Source organism: Argiope bruennichi, chromosome X1, assembly GCF_947563725.1.
Source record: "Argiope bruennichi chromosome X1, qqArgBrue1.1, whole genome shotgun sequence".
Lineage (NCBI taxonomy): Eukaryota > Metazoa > Arthropoda > Arachnida > Araneae > Araneidae > Argiope > Argiope bruennichi.
The window spans coordinates 85,429,909-85,450,965 of NC_079162.1; the positions used below are offsets into that span (position 1 = coordinate 85,429,909).

The following is a 21,057-nucleotide window of genomic DNA, read 5'->3' on the forward strand; positions in this document are numbered from 1 at the left end:
AGAGAGGGAAAGGAAGCATTATTACTTTGATATCTTTATTTATAAATCCATTAATTGTACCACTGGAAAGAGATAACAAAAAATATACATACGAGCAATTTACGATTTATTTCATATATAAAATTATTTTAATTTATTACTTAAAATATAATTAATTTTAGAAATTAAAAACTATGCTAATTTCGAATGCCCAGGGTACAGAAAAGCAAAGATATTCCGGAGTTGTGCAAGGATTACATTTCCACTAATTTAAATCATCCCCGAACATAGAGGGCAATGAGAATGAATGACAAAATTTCACATATAATGTAATATAAATATTTTGTTGTCTGCTATGTGATATTTTAAATATCTTTGTTTATGTTTGTTAACATTTAATTTTCCTTGGAACTTTAATGAAATTATTCTAATTAATCCTGGGAAATGTGCTGACTTTCTTCATTAGTTATGTTAAAGTGGTGCTGCGATTGCTAAAATGTACATATACTGTGTAGTTTGTTACGAATTGAATTGTGAAAGTTCAAGATCGCCAAAGTGTCGCATCTGCAATAAAACTATGAAACTGAAATAGCATTTTTTAAATGAGTTGATACAGTCCACATTTTAGAATGCAACTTTTCTGCTACATAATAGTTATTATTCTGAGATTCTTAATTCGTTGTAGACCTCACACATAGGAAATTTTATTTTGTATAAAAAAAGAGATATAGTAATTATATGAGAAAAAATATCCTTCGTCCTTGATTTTTATAATATATTTTTTAATAAATTAGTTGAAAAGCTATTTACCTTTCCTAAATAATAAAGTGGAAAATATTCAGATTGTATAAAAACGCATGCAATTGTATAAACGAACATGTTAAGTAATAAAAACTGCGTCAAACATCATGTTAAATTTCGCACTGACTGATTTTTCATCTTGCATTTCTGGATTTTTCGTTTCTTTGCAACCATTAACAATTTCTGGTGAGGTTTCAAGTTAACCTTCAGAAATAAATGCTGAAAAGAACAAACAAGAAATTTTGATTGTAATAAATGATCCCATATTAAATGTCGTTTCAAAAAATTTATTCGCAGTCATTCTTTTTTTTTTTTTTCTTCTTTTTTTCGAGAAATAATATAATAAATATGCAGTGGGAAAACGGACACTTATTAGATTTCGTAGTAGCGAAGTGAACTGAAATTATAAGAAGGGTGTATTTATTTAGGGAGAAATGAAAATATTTTATCATTTCATTTGTTTTTGTGTTATTCGAGTTTTGATTTTTGTGAACCCGGCACAAGCTAAGAATCCGAACAGGAGCATACGCCGGAAAACAAACCTCATTCCTTCCTTCCATTTCATTTGTTTTAAAGTGCTTTAGATTTTTTTTGGAGGTATTTCTTTGGCCTTTAACAAATTGCGCGAATATTTCATTTGTGCATATTTTTAAATGTAAGTAATTTTTATTTCTGAATAAGAAGTGCATGATACATTTACCACAGATATGAGTTTTACCTTCTTTAATTCCACTGTGATATTAAGATTAGATTTATTTAATAGTTTCTTAAAAATAGACTAAGTTCGCCAAAGTAATTGTAACTAATCATACTTACTGATCGGAATTCTTCGATTGTAGTTTGTAAAACGATAAATCGAACTATATTCTTAAACCTTGCCGACATTTGTTTTCGAAATGGCACGTGAAAGCGTACATCTTTTTTTCTATCCTTTATTTAATTTTCATGATCAGTTCGAAATGTACACAAATGTATTTTGTTGACATAAACAAGTAATATAATTTGTAAGAAATTTGTAAAAGATTATTAATTCATTTCATCTATAGCCCGGACATTCTTGCGAAAAGACTGATCAATTTTTAAGAAACTAACAATGTTTCTTTCCATAAGTTTTTATTTTCATTTGATTTTATACCAACTATGAGTTACACTGCTCATTAATTTTTAAATTTTACTTCTGTTTCACCAGTCATATCAGGCTTGAGTTTATTTCATGGACGTGAGTTGGACATAGCCGCCTCCCTTTTCCCCCAGCTATGCTTCACTTTTGAGCACATTCTGTATTTTTAATTCTGTTTAATTTTATATACTATTGAACTATTTAGAAAATGATGTAAATGCAATCTTCTGTACATTCAACTTAAACATTTTTTATTCACCGAGTTCTTTATTTTATTTACTACCCTGAAACATATAGTATATATTTTTCTCTCGGTTTCCATCATTTTGATCTATTTACTTAAACTTTCTAACTAAAATAAATTTTCTAAAACTTTCTTCTCATTTCTTTTAAATTTTTCTGTAACTCCTATGTGATATTTAGGTTCATTCTGAATTTCGTTTTCATTTTTTACATTTCAAAAGTATATTTTCTTCCACAGTGAAAAAATATTTCTTATTTGTGACATTCCGAAAAAAAATTCAAATAAAAACCTTTTAATGTGCAGTTTAAACATGTGTTAAAAGTGTTATTACACATGAATTTTTATTATTCAGTATTTATTATAATCATATTTCATTTATTTTTTATTTCAGCAATATTTATGTAATTATTATGAATATTTGAGTAATTATTTTGAATATTTATTATAATCTTTTCCATTTGTATGTTTGTTCAGTATGAATCTTTTCTCACTCAGATGAACACAAAAAATTCATCTGAATTTAGAAAAATTTGACTTCAGAGCAACATTTTACGTATATGTATACTCTCTAATATTGTTGTCCAGTCATCAGTAGCACTTCCTGCCAATATATTGCAAATAATATAGTATCAATAGATTGTTAAAGAGTAGATATTTCCAAAGAATAATTATTAATTGAAACAAATGTTTTCAAACTTAATTCAAAATTATTTAACTTGCATTTATTATTGATTAAATATAAAAGTGAAATTTTATCACACAAAACAGTTTTGTTCATCGAACTAATTAACACTATTTGCTAAACATTTTATTATTATTTTTTAATTTCTATTACATAGCAAAGACTTTTGCAGTTTAAAATTATTGCATTGCTCAATTTAACATCAAAACAAAGTCAAATATACATTTTTGTTATGAGGAGTAACTGCAAAGTTTTTGCATTCATGCTAGAACAAAATCCTCCCCCCCCCCTTCCCCCCATGTAACCTTGCTAAAAATACTTCCATTGCTGTGAGTGAAGATTCGGACAGAGGGCATTTTCAGCACTTAAAGTTTTTTTGTAATTTCTTATTATATATCCATAACTGTGTAGTTTTCCTCCAATTTCCATAGCAAGTACAGAAATTTTGTAGCTGTTGGATGGTATGTATATATGTTTTCAGTCTTTAATTAAAATTTTTTAAAGATAATTTATTCACTACAGGGGTTTCTTTTAAACCTGGAACTAGAAAATTTTGACTTTAGGAAAAGGCTTTGAATCTCTGATAAATATGAATAATAGAAACCTTTATTCTGTTATTAACATAATATAAAGGCATTAAGTCTACCATTATTTTACTTTTCTGTTTGTTTCTAATGTTCATTTTGGACAAACTTTCATATAAGTAAAATATTTGTTGCAATGTGAAACACTTGGTATTTGTGCCTTATTTATTATGTGATATTAAATTAGGTTTATGTTTATTTTTTATTATTTATTTTTTCTGCTAGTTTTATCAGACCTTGCAAAAAAATCTTTTGCGTATGATACTTTCATTTAATTTCAAATCTAGTGTCTGTTTATGTCTGACCAAGGTATTTGTGGTCATTTTGTGAAGGTTGTATTTAGTTTTTGTTTAAACATTTGGCCACTTTTTTTTTAATGCAAAATTTTCTCTCACTGAAGAATGCATGTTAGGAATGATTTGAATGTAAAATGGCTTTCGATCTAATACACATACACACACACACACACACATATATATATATATATATATATATATATATATATATATATATATATATATATATATATATATATATAAACCTTCTTTCGCTCTTTCAATATTTTAATATTTGACTTTTAAATATCTTTATTTCTGCTAAAAGTTGAAGTTTGTGTCCTTTTTTAAATTTCTTCTCTGAGAAATGATCTCATTAGATTATATCAGAGAAATAAATTGATTGATGAAACATTGGAATATTGCATTAGACAACTAAATTGATTCTGAGAGGAGACTGTGATCTAGTTTGGCGAGAATAAGTTTCAGGAATTTAAACTTGATATTTACCAAGCAATCCAATATCGTCTTATAAAATTTTCAATAGATTTCATTATGTTCATTTGAGTGTGGTTAAGTCAATTTAAATTCATCTAAAATACCTATAATAGGCAACCTCAGCCACTCATGTGATAAAGAAAGAGTAATAGAGCCTGAATTTAAATAATAATAATAATGAGCATTTATATAGCAAGAAAATATTATTTAATAAAATCGCATCATTCTAAGTTATCGTCGTATTCATATAACATTATCTGAATAGCCAATTATTCCGTTACATCATTGGGATCAGTCCTTGTTTGGGATTGTTGAAAGGTTAACACAAAAGGAAAAATTAAACATTTTAATGGTTCTGTTGATATTAGGCTTAAGCAATTATCCTTGACAAATTCTTACTGTAAATTTTAATTAAATACAGTCCTAGAAATCACTTAACAGGTGGTCATATAAAGATGATTATTAATTAAATCAAAATATAGATTTCCTGAATGAGATTACATTTTATTAAACTTTCAGTGTGCAATTAAAAGCTCCTTCATCAGTATGCTCTCTCGACAGTTTTACAAATGAAATAGATATCAGTTAACAAAAGAACTTCGTTTTATATATATTTGATTTATCATGTGCAGTTGAAATGATGATATTTCAGAAGATCTGTGCTGTAGTAGTAAAAAAAAAAAAAAAATACTTCTTCGAATATTTATGTTAAACTTATATCTGCCATAACTTTTTAATCTTAAACAAAATTGATTAGGTTATTTAAAATTCAAGACTTATTCTTGTATTGGGGAAATCTTGAACAGGGTACATAACTTAAACTGTAGGATGATCTGTTGGAAAGTGGAACAAAAATTAGTATAATATTGATCTGGAAATTTCCTATTTGCTTATAGGTAACAACAGCAGTATTAGTTTGATTTTTAAAGATTCAAGAACAAAACTATATATAAAATGGGATTCATAAGTGACTTATAAATGAATTCTTGCCTTATAATAAATTCATCAAAGAAAAGTGCAGAATATTTAATATAAAATGTAAAAAAAAAAAAAAAAATATTGAGCAAGCGGTTTATAATTTATCTACCAGGTCAAAGAATGTTGTGTAGTTTTTTATGAACAAAACATACAATAGGATATCCACAACTTTCCTACTCTTGTAGCAAGGAGATTGACTGCCTGGGATTTCAAAGTGCATATATTTGAAATGAATGAAACATATCCTGACTAAACAGTCGCACCATACTATTTACTTGCAATGCAGCAGAAGTGTTATTTACTTATATAGAGTAATTTTGAATGTTGTATGACTGCTTTCATTCTGTATTTTCTTTTAATTATTGTATTTTCATACTAATTAAGTGGCTCATTACAAATTAGTATAATATATATTATATTGTTGGAATTCTTAAATTTGAAAAGCCATATGCACATCATGTGCATGAAAATATTGTAATAGCCAGAGGTTTATTGTATCCTGCATAAAAGTGTTGTAATGTCATTTAATAGCTGCTATGGTGATTATTGATAATTCTCATCATCATTTTTGGCCTTTGATGTTGATGCAACTAAATATATTTCTATTTCAGCTGGTGCTTTTTTACCTGATGAATTGTTGATAAACTTTGAATATTGTGCACTGGCTTGTAATAATTTGCATCAGAAGATTTTTAGCTCCTGCTTCTGGATATAACATTCTTTATTGATAATTAATAGATACTTTTGGGTAATGTTTAAAAACAATGATTCTGACATGAAGTGAAATTTATTGTGCAAATAATCATAATGCAAAATAAGTATTTAAATCAATATTTTGTGGCTAAAAGTTTTTCAAAAAGTAGTATTTTTTAGTTGAGAATGCTAAATGCCTTTCTCCAGAGAAAGGTAAATTTTATAGGCAGAGAGTAAAAAGTATAAAAAAGTTTTTTTTACCATGTTTAGAAAGATATATTTTCTGCATTTTTCTTTCATTATGATATAAAATCGTATCTGCCTATGATGAAAATCTTATTCTCCTATTCATAGATTTATTATATAATATTTGGTGAATTAGTTCAGAATTTTTAAAATACTTGTGGAATGATTTTTTCAAATTTTTTTAAAAAATAAATATCAATGCACTAGAAACATGCAACAACATCTTTCAATAAATTTCTAATAATTCTTTTGATTGATTTGAAGATCTTTGACCTTTTTAATCACATATTTTTAATCGCATATTATTGTTTAGGTAATATAAAGTTTATTTTTCTTTTTAATGATTCTTGCAAGTAAATTGCATTAAGTATATTTTACCTTAATTTTCTAAATTCTTTTTTCTTGATCTTGCCATGTTTTATACATTACACATAATTTGTATTACTTACACTTAGTCAAATGATATTGATTTTTATTCTAAGGTATATTGAAATAGTTATCTTCAGATATTTTCTTATTCCGCATGCATATAGTATTTATTTTTTTACTTTAATAACAATAATTCTTTTTATACATTCTTTATCTGAGAAAATATCTCATCAGGTTAGATGAGTCAAATAAATAGTTTGAGGAAGTACTGAAGTGTGTCATTGTAACAAATAATTTCAGTCCAAATGGTGCCTATGAACTAGTGGTTTATTGTGATTGGAATCTGTTGATTTTGCTGTTCATGTAATAGGAAGTTTTCCTGTCTGGAGTTGCAAAATATATTTTTGTGCTGTTTGTATTATATTTTACCTGAATTAAACTTGCATTGAATGGCTATTCAATTGTTGTTTCAATTCATAATACATCATTGAAAATCCTAATCTTGCATTCTATATGTATGTTAAGTTCACAATGTGCATTTAATTGTAATAGCTAAAATTTTATTCTACTTGTCTAAAAGTATCGTAATGTAGTTTATTCAGTTGCTGTTAAGGTGGCTCTTGATATTTCTCGTAATAATTTTGTCCTTTGTTGTTGATGGCACTGTATATATTATAATACTTTTCTATTTCAGATGCTACTTTTGGATTTGACTTGAGAAAATTCAGGCATGTTTAGAACATTGAAGAGTGGTCAGTAATAAATTAAATTTTACATGGAAATATTAAATAAGTTACTTATATTAAATGTATTGTGCCTCCCTATTCTTGCTTTAAAAGACAATTAATTGACTGTACAATCTTACTAGACATATCTTTTTGTTATATTATGAAATATTTTTGTACACAATTAATATATTTTGTGAATGCAATTGTATTTCTAATTTTCACATTTAAATATAGTTTAAGAAGTTTCCATCAGTATTCATTCTCAAATTCAGCTTTGAAAATATTAATGTTAATTTAAATGTTATGTCATTCTTGAAATCAATTCCAAAATTTAAGATGATACTGAGGTTTTACTTCTTTTTTTACTATTGTTGCATTTGCTAATTTTATTTCGAGCATTTCTTTTGAATTGACAGGAAGTTTACTCTTACTGAAAATGCACAGTATAATGTATGATATGTGTGTATTTAAACTGACTAGCCAGTTTCATCATATTATTTGCCTACTTTGTGGAAATTGTGTTAATTAGATTTGGAAAGAGATTTTAAAAATTTCCAAAATTTTAAATGTGAAACAAAATTCAAATTAAAAAAAAAATGTGTGTGTTTATTCTAATTTCTCTTTTTATCATTACATCATAATACTCATTCCATGACGCTTTACTAATTTTTTGAATTCATGTTACATCACTTAAAATCTTTTTAACTTGAAAACTATATGCACATCAAGTATATTGTGTGCATGAAAGTTTTATATCAGCTAGAATTCATTTTCACTCTGCATAGAATGCTGTATATTTATAGCTGTTGTGGAGGCCTTTTGATATTTCTCATTATTATTCAGTTTCTTGATGCTAATGGAATTAAATATATTATTTTCATATCAGGTGATGCTTTTGGACATTGCTCAAAGACTTTTTGGTGAAAATTAAGCAGTGGTAAGTAATAATTTAAATTTTGCTTAATTATTAAAGATGGTAGCTTGCATTAAGTGTGCTATGGCTCCATGTACTTTAAAAACCAAATATTGTTTTTAAATTCTTACTAGGCATAAAAGTTTTGTTGCAAAACTATGAAATGATTGTGATCTCATTTAAAACGCAATTCCCTTAAGAAGGCTTGCATCATTGATCATTGTAACATTCAGCTTCTTGCGTGTTTTAGGATTAATACTCATGAACATCTCTATTATGTTTGAGAATGATGGCAAAATTACAATACATACAAATTAAATTTACTATGTCAGGAAATTTTAGAACTAGTAGATGGTGCTGCATATAATTTTTTGTATTATTTAGTAAATGTTAATTCTCCATAATATTCAAAGCAGCTGTTCCAATATGTGCAGAAATGTGTTGTGTAAATATTCATGATGTAAAATACTGAAATAATAATAATAAAAAAAGAATTGTGTTTAAAATATTTGAAAGAGTTATTTTCTAATAGGGAATGGTAAATATTTTTCTCTAGATAATTGAAATTAAGTTTTTTAAGCATGGAGTTAAAAATAAGAAAATGCAACAAATCAACAATCTTCACCAAGATACATCAGTAATTGAATATTTTCTTTTGTGGATATATAAAGTCATTTCTGCTGATAATGAAAATTATATTTTGTTATTCTTTGAAAAGTTGTGTGATAATTATTGAAATGAATTTCAGACTTTTGGGATGTTACTAAATTTTACTCGTAAAATTTTTTACTGCAATATTTAATAAATTTGTTATTTCAAATATTTCTTTTCAATGGTTTGATAATTCTCTTCTCTTTGAATGCATATTTTCAGTGTTAGTTAGGCAGTATAAAATTTACTTTTGTTATGCATCATTTTTTGAATTAAATTGCTTTAAATACTTCTGTATTTAATACTTTTTATATTTAATTTTCCTTATAATAATTTGTTCTTTGATATTGATGGTTATGTTTCTATTTCAGATAGTTACTTTTTGATTTCACTTGAGAATATTCTGATATATTGTGTATATTGACGAGTGGTAAGTTTTAAATTATGTTTTGTCTGAAATATTAAAAATGGTAGCTTGTGTTTTATTTACTGTGTATCCATATTCTTTTAAATCCCAAATATTAACGTAAATTCTTACTAGGCATATGCTTCTTGGTTGCAAAATTATAAAAAATTTTTTAAACACAATTAAATCTAAACTTTTCATATTTAAATACAATTTTGTGCAATTTAAATAAGTGATCTTTGTCACATTCTGCTCTGAATATATTAATACTATAATGTATATAAATATTAATTTGTCATTATTGTTTATTAGAGAATGAATGTCAGATTTAAAATATAGGTTAGGCAAATATAATGTTCTGAAGGTTATAGAAATGCCACACATGGATGGATGTAATTTCTTTCCTAGTGGTTTATATGTGATTCTCCATTTAACTCGTAAACAGCTTATCCAGGATGGATTGATATTTAATTTGCAAATTATTATAATATAAAAGAAAGTAATGAAATTCAAACTTTGTATTTAACAGCATTATAGAATATGCTATTCAGTGGAAAATTTTGCATGTCTTAATTTAATAGACAATGTCTCAAAAACTGATAATGAATGTTGGTGGGATTTGAGTACAGACTTATCTGAAACTATTCTTTCAAATAATTGTTGCTATATACAGCTGGTAGAATGTGTTGAAATTTGTGAAGATGCTAATAAGTTGAGTATTCAAATTAATGTTTTATATCTAACAGTTCATTGAAAAGTGTTTTTGAAAATGTTAACTGCCTTTCTCTAGTTAAATTAAAAGTAAATTTTAGAGGCAAAATGTAGAAATTAAGAAAACGCTTCCTCTCTACCATTTTCACAAGAATTGGGCAATATTTGAATACTTTGATTCATTTGTAAAATAATTTCTGCTGAAATTAAAATTTTGCTCTTGTGCGTAGTCTTGAGAATTGCATAAATTTTAAAATCATTTTTAAGCTCCTTAAACATGCTTAAGTTTGAAAAAGAGTCCTTGTGAAGTGCTTAATTTTCTTAAAATTGTAAAAACTTTCTGGTTTCTGTTTCCTCCAGACACTGGATACAATAAATTGAAAGCATCATTGTAATGCTTTGTTCATCAGATGTATCAAGGAGGGGGTAAGTAATTGGAAAATTTGGAGAAGGAATTCAGAGATTTTTTTCCCCCCAGTTCCCTTTTTCTTCAACACTGTTTATTGAAACACTAGAATTATTATCTCAAAGAGGGAGTATGAAATATGTACCGAGTTATTCTTGCAATTCAAAAAACTTCAAAATTAAATTTTTATTGTTTTAGATAGCAAAGAATTTATTTATTTATGCCGGACAAATTTATGTTCTACCTTTTATGTGTTGTTAAAGAATAGGCAGATTGTGCCTATCAATGGGAAATGGAATATGGATTATCAAGGTTAATTTTATTCATCTCAAATATATGGTGGAAGCTACTCTAAAAACACTTGGAATGGAGCCTCTGTAATACATTACACATTCAATCATCGTTCTGGTTAAAAAATTGTTTTAAAGTAATTCGTTAAAGCAGTTTTATTGTGGACATTTATACATTAGTGGATTGCCTAATATCCAGTATGCTGAAATTTTAACTTGGAAGTCATACGTTTTCAGTGATTGTGACTTCTTGTGCAGTGTTTTATGTGCCATTTTTTTGTTAGTTATAATTTGTTGGATCTCTCTTGCCAAATTTTAATTTTAATTTTTAAAACATTTCTAGATTAGATCTTAAATTAAAATTGAAAACTGTTTTTCAAAGCTTTTACTTCTCAGAATTCAGATTCCATCACTTTTTTAACGATTTTTGCTTTTTCTCTTTTTGTAACTCTTACAGACTTTTCGGTTTTTCCATTCGCAGTGAAATCTGTATATCAATTTTGGTAAAAGTTAGGAACATGAAATTTTTCATTAAGTTGCTTCTTGGACAATACAGATCCTCTAAGAATGATTTCTGAAAATTTTTATTAGAAGTATGGTTATAAATAAAAACAGAAATTTAAACATTTTCCCACCATAATATCAAAGCATACTTTTGCAATGCAGCATCCTAGGGATGAAAAAAAAGGTGACTTTTCAATGATATCAATTTTATTTCAATGTATTTTGTATTTAATTATAATAGTTTTTGGGAAATAAAGTTTGGACTCTTTTTGCAATAATTATTTTAAATGTAATGAAATTCAAAACACTCTTTAATTTTGCTACATCAAGTCATTGTGATTTTACTGCTGTCAGCATCATGATAAAAACACCTTTTAATTATTTTAAAATAATTTAATTTAACTTAAAAGAAACTTTAAAAGAAATTCATTGAATAAGATTCTGTACTTGATGAGTTATTAAATTTTCAGGTCAGTGTTATATATTAACATTTATTGCCTTTAACAGTTGATACATTTAAAAAATATATCAACTGTTTTTTCTTTTTTATTTTCATTTAATTACTAACTGCAAAAATGGCATTTTTTTTTACTTTGTGGATTTGTTTGTGTTATTTATAAAAACATGGAATTGTTAATTCATTTTCATTTTGAAAAATATGTGATCATGTTATTGGTAACTTTTTAAAAACATACCAAAAAAAATTATTTTTAATTTTGCATATCGATTGAAAAGCATTTTTTATTAAGTTTATGAAATGTGATTTTCAAAAAAGCTGTGTACTGAACTTCAGAAATAAACATTAAGATAATTTTTTTATATCCTGTCCCTTTCTCAATGCTGCTCTTCTTTTCTGTTAAAAAAAAAAAAAAAAAACTTGATCTAGGAAAAGTCAATTAGAACATGGTATTGTTCTATCAATTTTCTGGCAGTTTTGCAATTCTTTTTATAATAGCCATCCTGAAATGCATTAGCTCATTGCTTCCTAAGGTTGCTAATAAAATGTTCTAGACTGCGAAATATGGCCAGTTGGGGCAGGAGCAAATTTGCATTTTCTGTCTGAGCCATGTTGCATTTTACTTGTTGCTGCATTTCTTAAAAAGAAATCAATATTTATTTCTGAAATAATGTATCCATACTAATTATTTGATAATTTATTAATTTTAATTATTGTTGGAAAAGATGACAATTTTTAATGGAAGTGTTCTGAAAGCTAAATATTTTGGTAGTGATAGTTTTTATAAAAACAAAAAAATAAAAATAAAAAACATCATTTGTTTTGCATTACAAGATGCTGTGCAAATACAGAAATAAATGTTAAATTTTTTAAAAACTCATTTAAAGTTAATTAAAAAAAAATTTCAATAAAAACTATGTATTATTATAAAATGAGACGAACTTTTCTTAGAATATACACTCACTGATTTACATATGCATGCATATAAAAAGGTGTGTAATTTTTGCAGCAATTTGTCACTGCAGGATCGGATTCTTCTATTCATTGAAATGTTGTCATAACTGTTGGAATGAATTCTACACTTTCATATAGTACTGAATTTTATTAATGTTTATGCTGTCACATTTTATTCTTTTGGATTATTTGGAAATTTTCTTTTCTTTTAATGACATAAATTGAATATTGATTATGTATTATAAAGTTTTATTTTCCTTTTGAAACATTCTTAGAAACATAATGCTTTAAAGATATTTTACCTCTGTTTTAATACTTTTTAAATATTGTGCTCCTTTTCATCTTATTTTACACTTTTCTTTGTAGTTTAATTTTTGTAGATAAAAATTGGTAGTGTCTACTAATTATTTTTATGATCTTGAATCTAAAATTCTTCATCTTTAATGCATTCCCTTTCCTTATGATGCCCGAAAACTCTTGATATTTATTTTATGATGAGAGGATGAACGAAAATGAAACATTTTCATCTTGTGTTGACTTCAAAATAAAAAAATTACTCTATGCTATTATCTTTATGAGGATGTTTTGGGGCACTTCAAGTCTTTTTTTTTCCCCACATCCTTCAGTGATTTAGTTTCTGATTTTTTATGATGGTTGAGAATTGTATCTAGATGGAAACTCTTCCTCTCAGTAAAAAACTCATTCAATTACATAGGGGAAATATATTGTTTCAGGAAGTAATGAAATAGACAGATAATTTGATTCCTGTAGGTGTCTAGTAAAGTATTTTTATGATAGAATACACAGAACTGTGCTGTTCATGGGACAGAAAGTATATGTCAGGAATTACAAGAAATATGCATGGATTTTGTATATTTGAACAGAATATAACATGCTGATACTGGCAAAAAAAATATATTGCTCTATATTATTAGCTTGCTCTGTAGAAGTCATGTTAATTACATTTGGAAAGCAATTTTTAAGTTCCAGAACATTTTAAGTGTAGTAGAATTGATTTTATTCTTACTTTCTTATTTCATTATTGCATTTTATCCCTCATTTAAGGGCTCATTACTAATTATTATAATTCATATTAAATGTTTGAAAGTCTTTTTAATCTGAATTACCATATGCACATCTAGTATGCCGTGCCAATAGAAATTATTTAAGCTCTTCTAAGGTGTCACTTAATATTTCTCAGTGTTATTTTGTCCTTTGATATTAATGCACTAAATATATTGTGTTATGTTTTTATTTTAGATGATGTTTTTGCTTTTCAATGGAGAAATTTCTGACATGTTTGAGTATTGAACATTTAAAACGGAACATTAAACAGTAATAAAAAAAAAAAAAAAAAACTGAATTTTACTTGAATAATTAAAATATTCACTTGCATTAAATGTTTTGCCTTCAAGGTCTTTTAAAGCTCATTTATTATATATAAATTCTTATTGGGGGATTAATATCTTGATTATAAAATAACATATTTTTGAACTCAGTTAAAATATTTTTTTTCGCAATTCGCATTTTTTTTTTTTTTTTTTTTTTTTTTTTTTTACATAATTGGATTTCTACTTTTCACACTAAAGCACAATTGCATATAAAAAAAAATTTGGTATTAATGATCAGTATCAGATTTAACTTTGGAAATATGAATGGATTTATATTTTTGAAAATCTTTTAAATTTGAGAATGAATTTTGTCACAGTTAAAATACTGATTCTATAATTTTTTTTCCCCTTAGAATATTCATAAATACATACTGCTGGATATAATATAGTTAATTTAAAAATATAGATATTTTTAAAAAAATTTCAAGAATATCAATTCTAGTTTGTGTTGAAATTTGTTGTGCAAATACCCATGATATAAAATGTGAATTTAAATTATTTTATGCCATAAAGTTCATTAAAAATTCTTTTATTTTAATGGAGAATGCTAAATTTCCTTTTCTACTTAAATTAAATTTAATAGGTTGAGTTATAAAAATAGGAAATAGTTTACTCTTTCTGTACCATGTTCATATAAATATATTTGTACACCTTTCTTTTGTTAGAATGTAAAATCATTTCTGGGGATGATGAAGATCGTAATGTGCTATTCTTTGGAATGTTGTATCTTAATTGGTAGAATGTATTTTAAACTTTAGAGTTGATACTGAATCTCACTCATTAATTTATTTTGACTTCAATATTTAATAAATTTTTTATTGGCGATTTAAATTTTTCTTGAATCAATCTTAATAGTAGATTGTATTAAATTTGCTTTAACTACATATATGTCATGATAATTATTACATTTTGTTCTTCATATGTTGAATACTGCATAAATTATTTCACTTACTCTCACTTCAAATGAAAATGTTGGATTTTATTATAAAATATCTGAAAATAGTAATTTTCTAAATTTTATGTTTTATTTCTTTTTTTTATTTAACATCCACTTAATATTATTTTATGGTTTTTACTAGTTGTTCGAATGACTTTCTTTTCTTTAGTTTTTGGAATGTAATAGGATTAGTTTCATTTCACTTTGTGCATGCACATCTTTGTGCTTGTTATGTTTATGTCATCAGAAGACTTTCGAAATTTTAAACACTGCTAGATATAGTATTTATCAGTTTTAGTTAATTCTCTATAAAGTTCTTAAACAACTATTTCAACATGTGTGGGCATTCATTTTGTAAATATTAGTAATGAAAAAGTAATTATTAAAATAATAATAATGTGTCTAAAAAATTTTTTTAATGTTATTTCTTAGTGGAAGATGCTTAATGTCTTTCTCTAGTTAAATTATTAGTAATTTTTTTAGGCAGATAATTGATAATAAGAAAGAGCAACCTCTCTAACATGTTCATAAGGATAGAGCTTATCATAATTGTTGGAATCAATTCTAAACCTTTCTGATGGTCTTAAATTTTGGTCTCCCCCCCCCCCTCAATATTCTAAATTTATTTCAAAAGGTCTTGAGGAATGATTTGAAAATTTTTCTTCTTAATGACTAATTTTATATATTGATTATATATAATGTAAAGTTTCGTTTTTCTTGCGTCTTTCTTATAAGTAAACTGCATTAAATATATTCACCTGTGTCTTTTAATAATTGTTTTTCTAATTTTGTATAATATGCATATTGTTTCACTTACCTTCATTTCAAATGAAATTGTGAAATTTTATTCTAACATATATTAAAATAGTTATCTTAAGAAATTTTTAATAATTTCTATTTTTATTAAACATGTGCTTAGTATTTTTTTTAAATTAAATAATAATATTATCTGTTCAATGTATTTTAATGAAATGCAAGCTATGCATTGTATTTGAACATTATTAGTAGTAAATTATTTTTGTATTATTAATGCAAGCAATTTTTATATGAAAGTTTGTAAAGTTCTTATTTTTCCAGGTGTATTATAAAAGAACTTAATTTATTGTGGACTACAAAAGTGAATACTGTGTATAGTTAAAGGGTTCAAAAATAAAAGTAATGCAATAAACATTACTAAAAAATGTCAATATTTTCCCATTCCAAATATCGCTTGTTTTGGGGGGGGGGAGAGAGGACTAAATAAATTACTGATAGTAACAGAAATCAGAGAATCAATCTGGTTTCTGGGTATGTAGCATTAAAATCTCAATGCAACTGTAGCAGTTGCAAAACAGTGATATAATTCAATCTATACAATAAATCAGTTTAATCCTAGAAAGTGATTATTATGTAAATTGGAAGGTAAATCAATCCAGAAATTGCATTACATTTGTGTCAAATGTATATTAAAGTTTAAAATTTGAAAACATTAATGAATGAAAAGAAAGGTCAGGAAATCAAAGTGATCATTAGTAGAGATGCACTAAAATAGTAATCGTAAGTTATAACTTATCATGATGTAACATTTAATTGAGTAAAATTAAGATAAATGATTCATTTCATTAAATGAAATTTAATTGTTTTTAATCTCAAAATTAATTTTCAAAATCACTTATATAGTGTTGTGTAGCATCAGTAAAACTCATTTAGAACTATAATTTTTCTAGATGTTTTTTTTTCTTTTTCCCCTGTTGATAATAATAATCATAAAAAATGCAGAATTTTCTTTGGTCTAGAAATGTAGAATTATGTGACTGAAATTTCTTTGTGGTTGTGTGATGTTTCATCTCTTGAAGCGTGCTTATGTTTTGAGTACTGAGACCCACTGTAAAAGATTTTCATTCAGTTTAGAGAACTACTGGTAGTGTGAGGAAGATAATCTATTCATTGACTTGACTCTTCTTATTTCACCTTTTACTTATCAGTGCAAGAAAAAAAGTTTTTAAAAATAGTCTCTTCAAAGATAAATTTGTATTTCCAGAAATGGCATAAATTTGTTTTCAAATGGCTTCAGCTTATTGTTGCATTTTTTACTTGTGGTTACTTTTTTTATAGAGAATTTATTTATTGTATTTGAACATTATTAGTAGTAAATTATTTTGGTATTTTTAATGCAAATAATTTTTATATAAACGTTTTAAAACTTTTTTTACAGTATGCCAGGGAAAATATGAATTTAGTATTATGGACTATAAAAGTGAATATTTTTACAATAGTTAAGGAATTCAAAAATAAAAGTAATGCAATAAAAATTACTACAAAATGTCCTTACCATTTCTTCATTCAAAATATTGTTTGTTTTTAAGGAAGAGGGGAATAAATAAATTACTGATAGTAACATAAATATGAGAAAATTAGAATCTGGTTTATTTGTGTCTTTACTTTAAAAGAAAATTTCTTTGAAAAGAAAATATTTGAACTCGATTGTAGAACTTATCCTTTCTGTGAGCAAAGTAAGTGAACCAATTTTACTTTGTTGACAAAATTTAATGTGTTGCTGAGTGTTATTGATGAAAAAACTAAACATTTGTAAGAATTTAATATTAAATGGAACAGAAATCTTTGGTTGTATTATTAATAAAACATGCAGGTTTGTATGTTTCAGATGTGTTAACTTAGATCCTTAACTTTCATTTTTCTTTGAAGGAATTGATGTCTTAGTGAAATGGTAGTATATTTATTTTTTTCTTGGTACATATAAATAAATATAAGAACTGTAGCATGACAAAATATTTTTATGAATACATTGAAAGTGCTTTTTCATAAGAAACTTGCAAATTAAAAAATATTGCTTCTATATTTGTGAAAAATATTCAACAATTATTGGCAATATACTGTATTTATATTGTATAAATCTTGCTGAACTTAGTGAATTTCATTGTTGCATATAATTCTAAAATCAAAATTCTTATATTAGTAATTGTTCTTATGCACCTTTTAAGACTTCTGAGTAGATATATTTTTAAAAATTTGATTATTCACTCTCAAAAGTTATAGGAATAATTGTCTTCCTTAATTGTAGGAATACTGAAATCATGAATTACACATGATTATTAATTTATCTATGTCATGTAATAATATGCTTTGATTCTACACTAGGATAAAATACTCTAATAATGTTGTCTTTTATATTAGGGTTAGTGTGGGTGAGGCCGACATGCAAGAGATGATCGATCTAGTGAATGAGATGGTTCCGACTAACGATGCGAGGTTGTTGCCTGTTTATAAAAGTTTCTTCAGCGAGGAATTGAAATCCTTCGCAAGGAAACGAGATGGACTGCTATGGTGTTTGCGGAAGATGGAAGGAATCCCCTATCTGATTGAGTTTGCCATGACACTATATTTCAAATATGATCGACTTATGTGGCAGATGGACAAATGGACCAGATTAGGGGAACTCGCCATACAGTTCATCTATTCTTCCCCAGGGCCAGAAAGTTGTTTGGGAGATTGCCCGACCTGTACAGAGCCCTTGCACAGAAAGGTTATCAATAGTAAATTTTTTAGTCTTGCATAATATGGATTGTTTGCATTTCCATTCAGTTATCAGGTTGACCTGTAAAAGTAAAACTCCGAATCTTTAGGATCTATATTAGAGAGAGGATGGGTGATTTTTAAAATTTGATGTTAAAATAACTGCTTTACAGAACCAGGGGGTGAAAATTCTTCAGGCAAGCACCTTGTATATTGTAATAATAATCACTAGCTTCTCTTTCTTATGGAAATAAAATATGATTTTGATTTGAGGCCTATTATAAACAATACAAGCAGATGATTCAAATGTATGTTGCCACACAATGTCTATCAGTTATTTTCACTTTCAAATTCTCATCCTGGAAAAGAATATCAAAAGGTCTTGAAGAAACTCTGCGTCAGAGGTCTATTCGTGTAGATCTAAATATTGCCTCCTTCCAACAGTTATGGGAGATACTCCTGTTTTATTTTATTACAACATAGTAAAGAATGCACTAATCAAAACCAATGAAATGGCATTTAAAAGGAAACCTAGCTATAAGTGCAGTAGATATTATCTGGGATCCTTAGAATGATAGATTCATAATTCTTCGAATCTAAAGAAATAATTGATTTGGACACAAAATAATAATGATGGTTTCTTTCAATATGTTTACAGCATTTTCTGGACTGAATAATAAAAATCTACAAGCAGATATTTTTTACTTTCCAGAAATTCCTTAAAGAGTCAATATCAGACATAGATATGGAAAGTTTTTTTTTTTTTTTTTTTTTTTTTTTTTTGCACGGTTATGTTTCACATTAGTTATTTAGAATCTTTCAGGTTATAACAAAGCAGAAAACAATAAAGAAATGGTGCAAAGTATGCTGAAAAATTTTGAAAAATTGTATTCCAATATAAGCATAAAGGTTCATTTTCTACAAAGTAATTTGAACACATCTTAAAATCTAGGACATATCTGTAATACACAAAAAAGAAAGTTCCATCTGGATACCATAGTAATGAACCAAAAACATCAAAGTAAATTTACTGCTTTTTCATTCATTCATTTTGTTTAAAAAAATTTTCTAACTTGCATATAATATCCATTTGTATACTGATTTAAATTTTTGATTTATATATTGATTATTTTTCACAATAAAGACTGTTTGTGGCAATGATTTAATTATAATTTTTTTCCCAACTTAAACAGTTTTGATGTGATTTGAGTGTCATACACATAGAGAAAATGAATTAACAAGAAATTTCATTTTCACTTGAGCATAAAAATTGGAGCTAATTTTGCAAAAACAATTTTAGTATCAGAATCACTCTTAATATCACTGCAATATAATGAGCTCTAGAATCAGAGTCGAATAATAAAATAATCAAGAACAGCAAAACACAAAGATGTTTTTATAAAGTTTAAATCATTTAATATATAAAAATTTATCGGCAAATTATATATACATTATCATACACATAATAAATTTTATCAATACTTAATATAAATAATATTTGAACAAAAAAAAAAGTCAAATATGAAGAAAACGTATGATGAAAAAAATGTATTTCATTAAAAAATTAAAGCAGGAAATCAGTGGCACATATACAAAATTTCACAGTTTCAATAACAGAACAATATTTGGAATGCTTCTTTGACACCAGTTTAACATGAATGAACTAACAAATTAAAATCAATCATGCTCTTAAATAAATCAAGTTATTTTTTTAATAAATAATAAAATGTGCAAAGAAACATCAAAAGTCACAACAATAAAATTTACAATAATTTCTAACTGGCAACAAATGCATACAAAAAATAATCTCTAAGTGAGCAAACCGAGCAACCTCTGCATTTCATTTTCTATTAACTTCAGAAATCTTAGTCAATAAGGAAGAAATAAGCAAATGAGAGAAAGAATTTAGATATTATTATTGTATATTAAAGTAAGCACCTTGCTTTAAAAATTGTGCATCTTATAAAACTTAAACATATATTGTTAATAATTACTATTTAATAAATGAACTAACAGATAATTCCTATAAAAGGCAATGACAGAAATGATGAGAAATAAGAACTATTTTTATATCAGATTAAAAAAGAAATCACTATAAAAATATGAATACATTTTAGTTATGAGGTGAAGATTTTATCTAATTTACTTTACTTTGCTATGATTGATTCTAGAAATTTATATAACCTAGAAAATACTAAATAGATAACAGAATTTGAAAGTTTGTATGAAAAAAATTATGTGAAATAAATAATTATAATTTACTAATAACAAATATAAAAATAGTTTTGAAAATTTTATACTATTTAATATCAAAAAATCAAATCAACTAATTAAAGATACATCATAAAATACTTCATGAATTTCTTTATACAAAATACACAAATACAGATTATATAAATATATCTTTTTGCATATACATAATAATTAAAATGAATTTTAATTTAAAATCCAAAACCTATCATCTGTATTAATAAATATGCTAAAATTAAATTTAAAAAGCTTACCTTCTAAAAGAATGTTTTTTCAATGATGTACAAACATTCTTCCTTTCACAAAGAGATACCTATAAAGAATGCAATCTGTTAAAAATTATTGATATATTATGCGTGTAATAATATATATTTCTATTGCAGTTTAAATAATTTACAATTTATTCTGTGTTTATTAAGCTTTAAATCTGGACAAAAAAAATTTTTTAACTTAACTAGGAACGAAAGTTAGCTTAAA

The 21,057-nt window shown here is 25.9% G+C and overlaps 1 long non-coding RNA gene across 2 annotated transcripts; it reads left to right on the forward strand.

Moving 5' to 3' along the window:
* Nucleotides 1-1,194: 1,194 nt before the first annotated feature.
* Nucleotides 1,195-19,478, forward strand: LOC129958700 (uncharacterized). Of its 2 annotated transcripts, none has more exons than XR_008783283.1 (5): nucleotides 1,195-1,435; nucleotides 7,164-7,221; nucleotides 8,084-8,134; nucleotides 9,133-9,191; nucleotides 17,992-19,478. It is a non-coding gene; the product is annotated as an uncharacterized LOC129958700 (long non-coding RNA). The 2 variants fall into 2 exon arrangements; XR_008783284.1 differs by lacking the exon at nucleotides 1,195-1,435 and adding an exon at nucleotides 2,591-3,287.
* The last annotated feature ends 1,579 nt before the right edge of the window (nucleotides 19,479-21,057 follow it).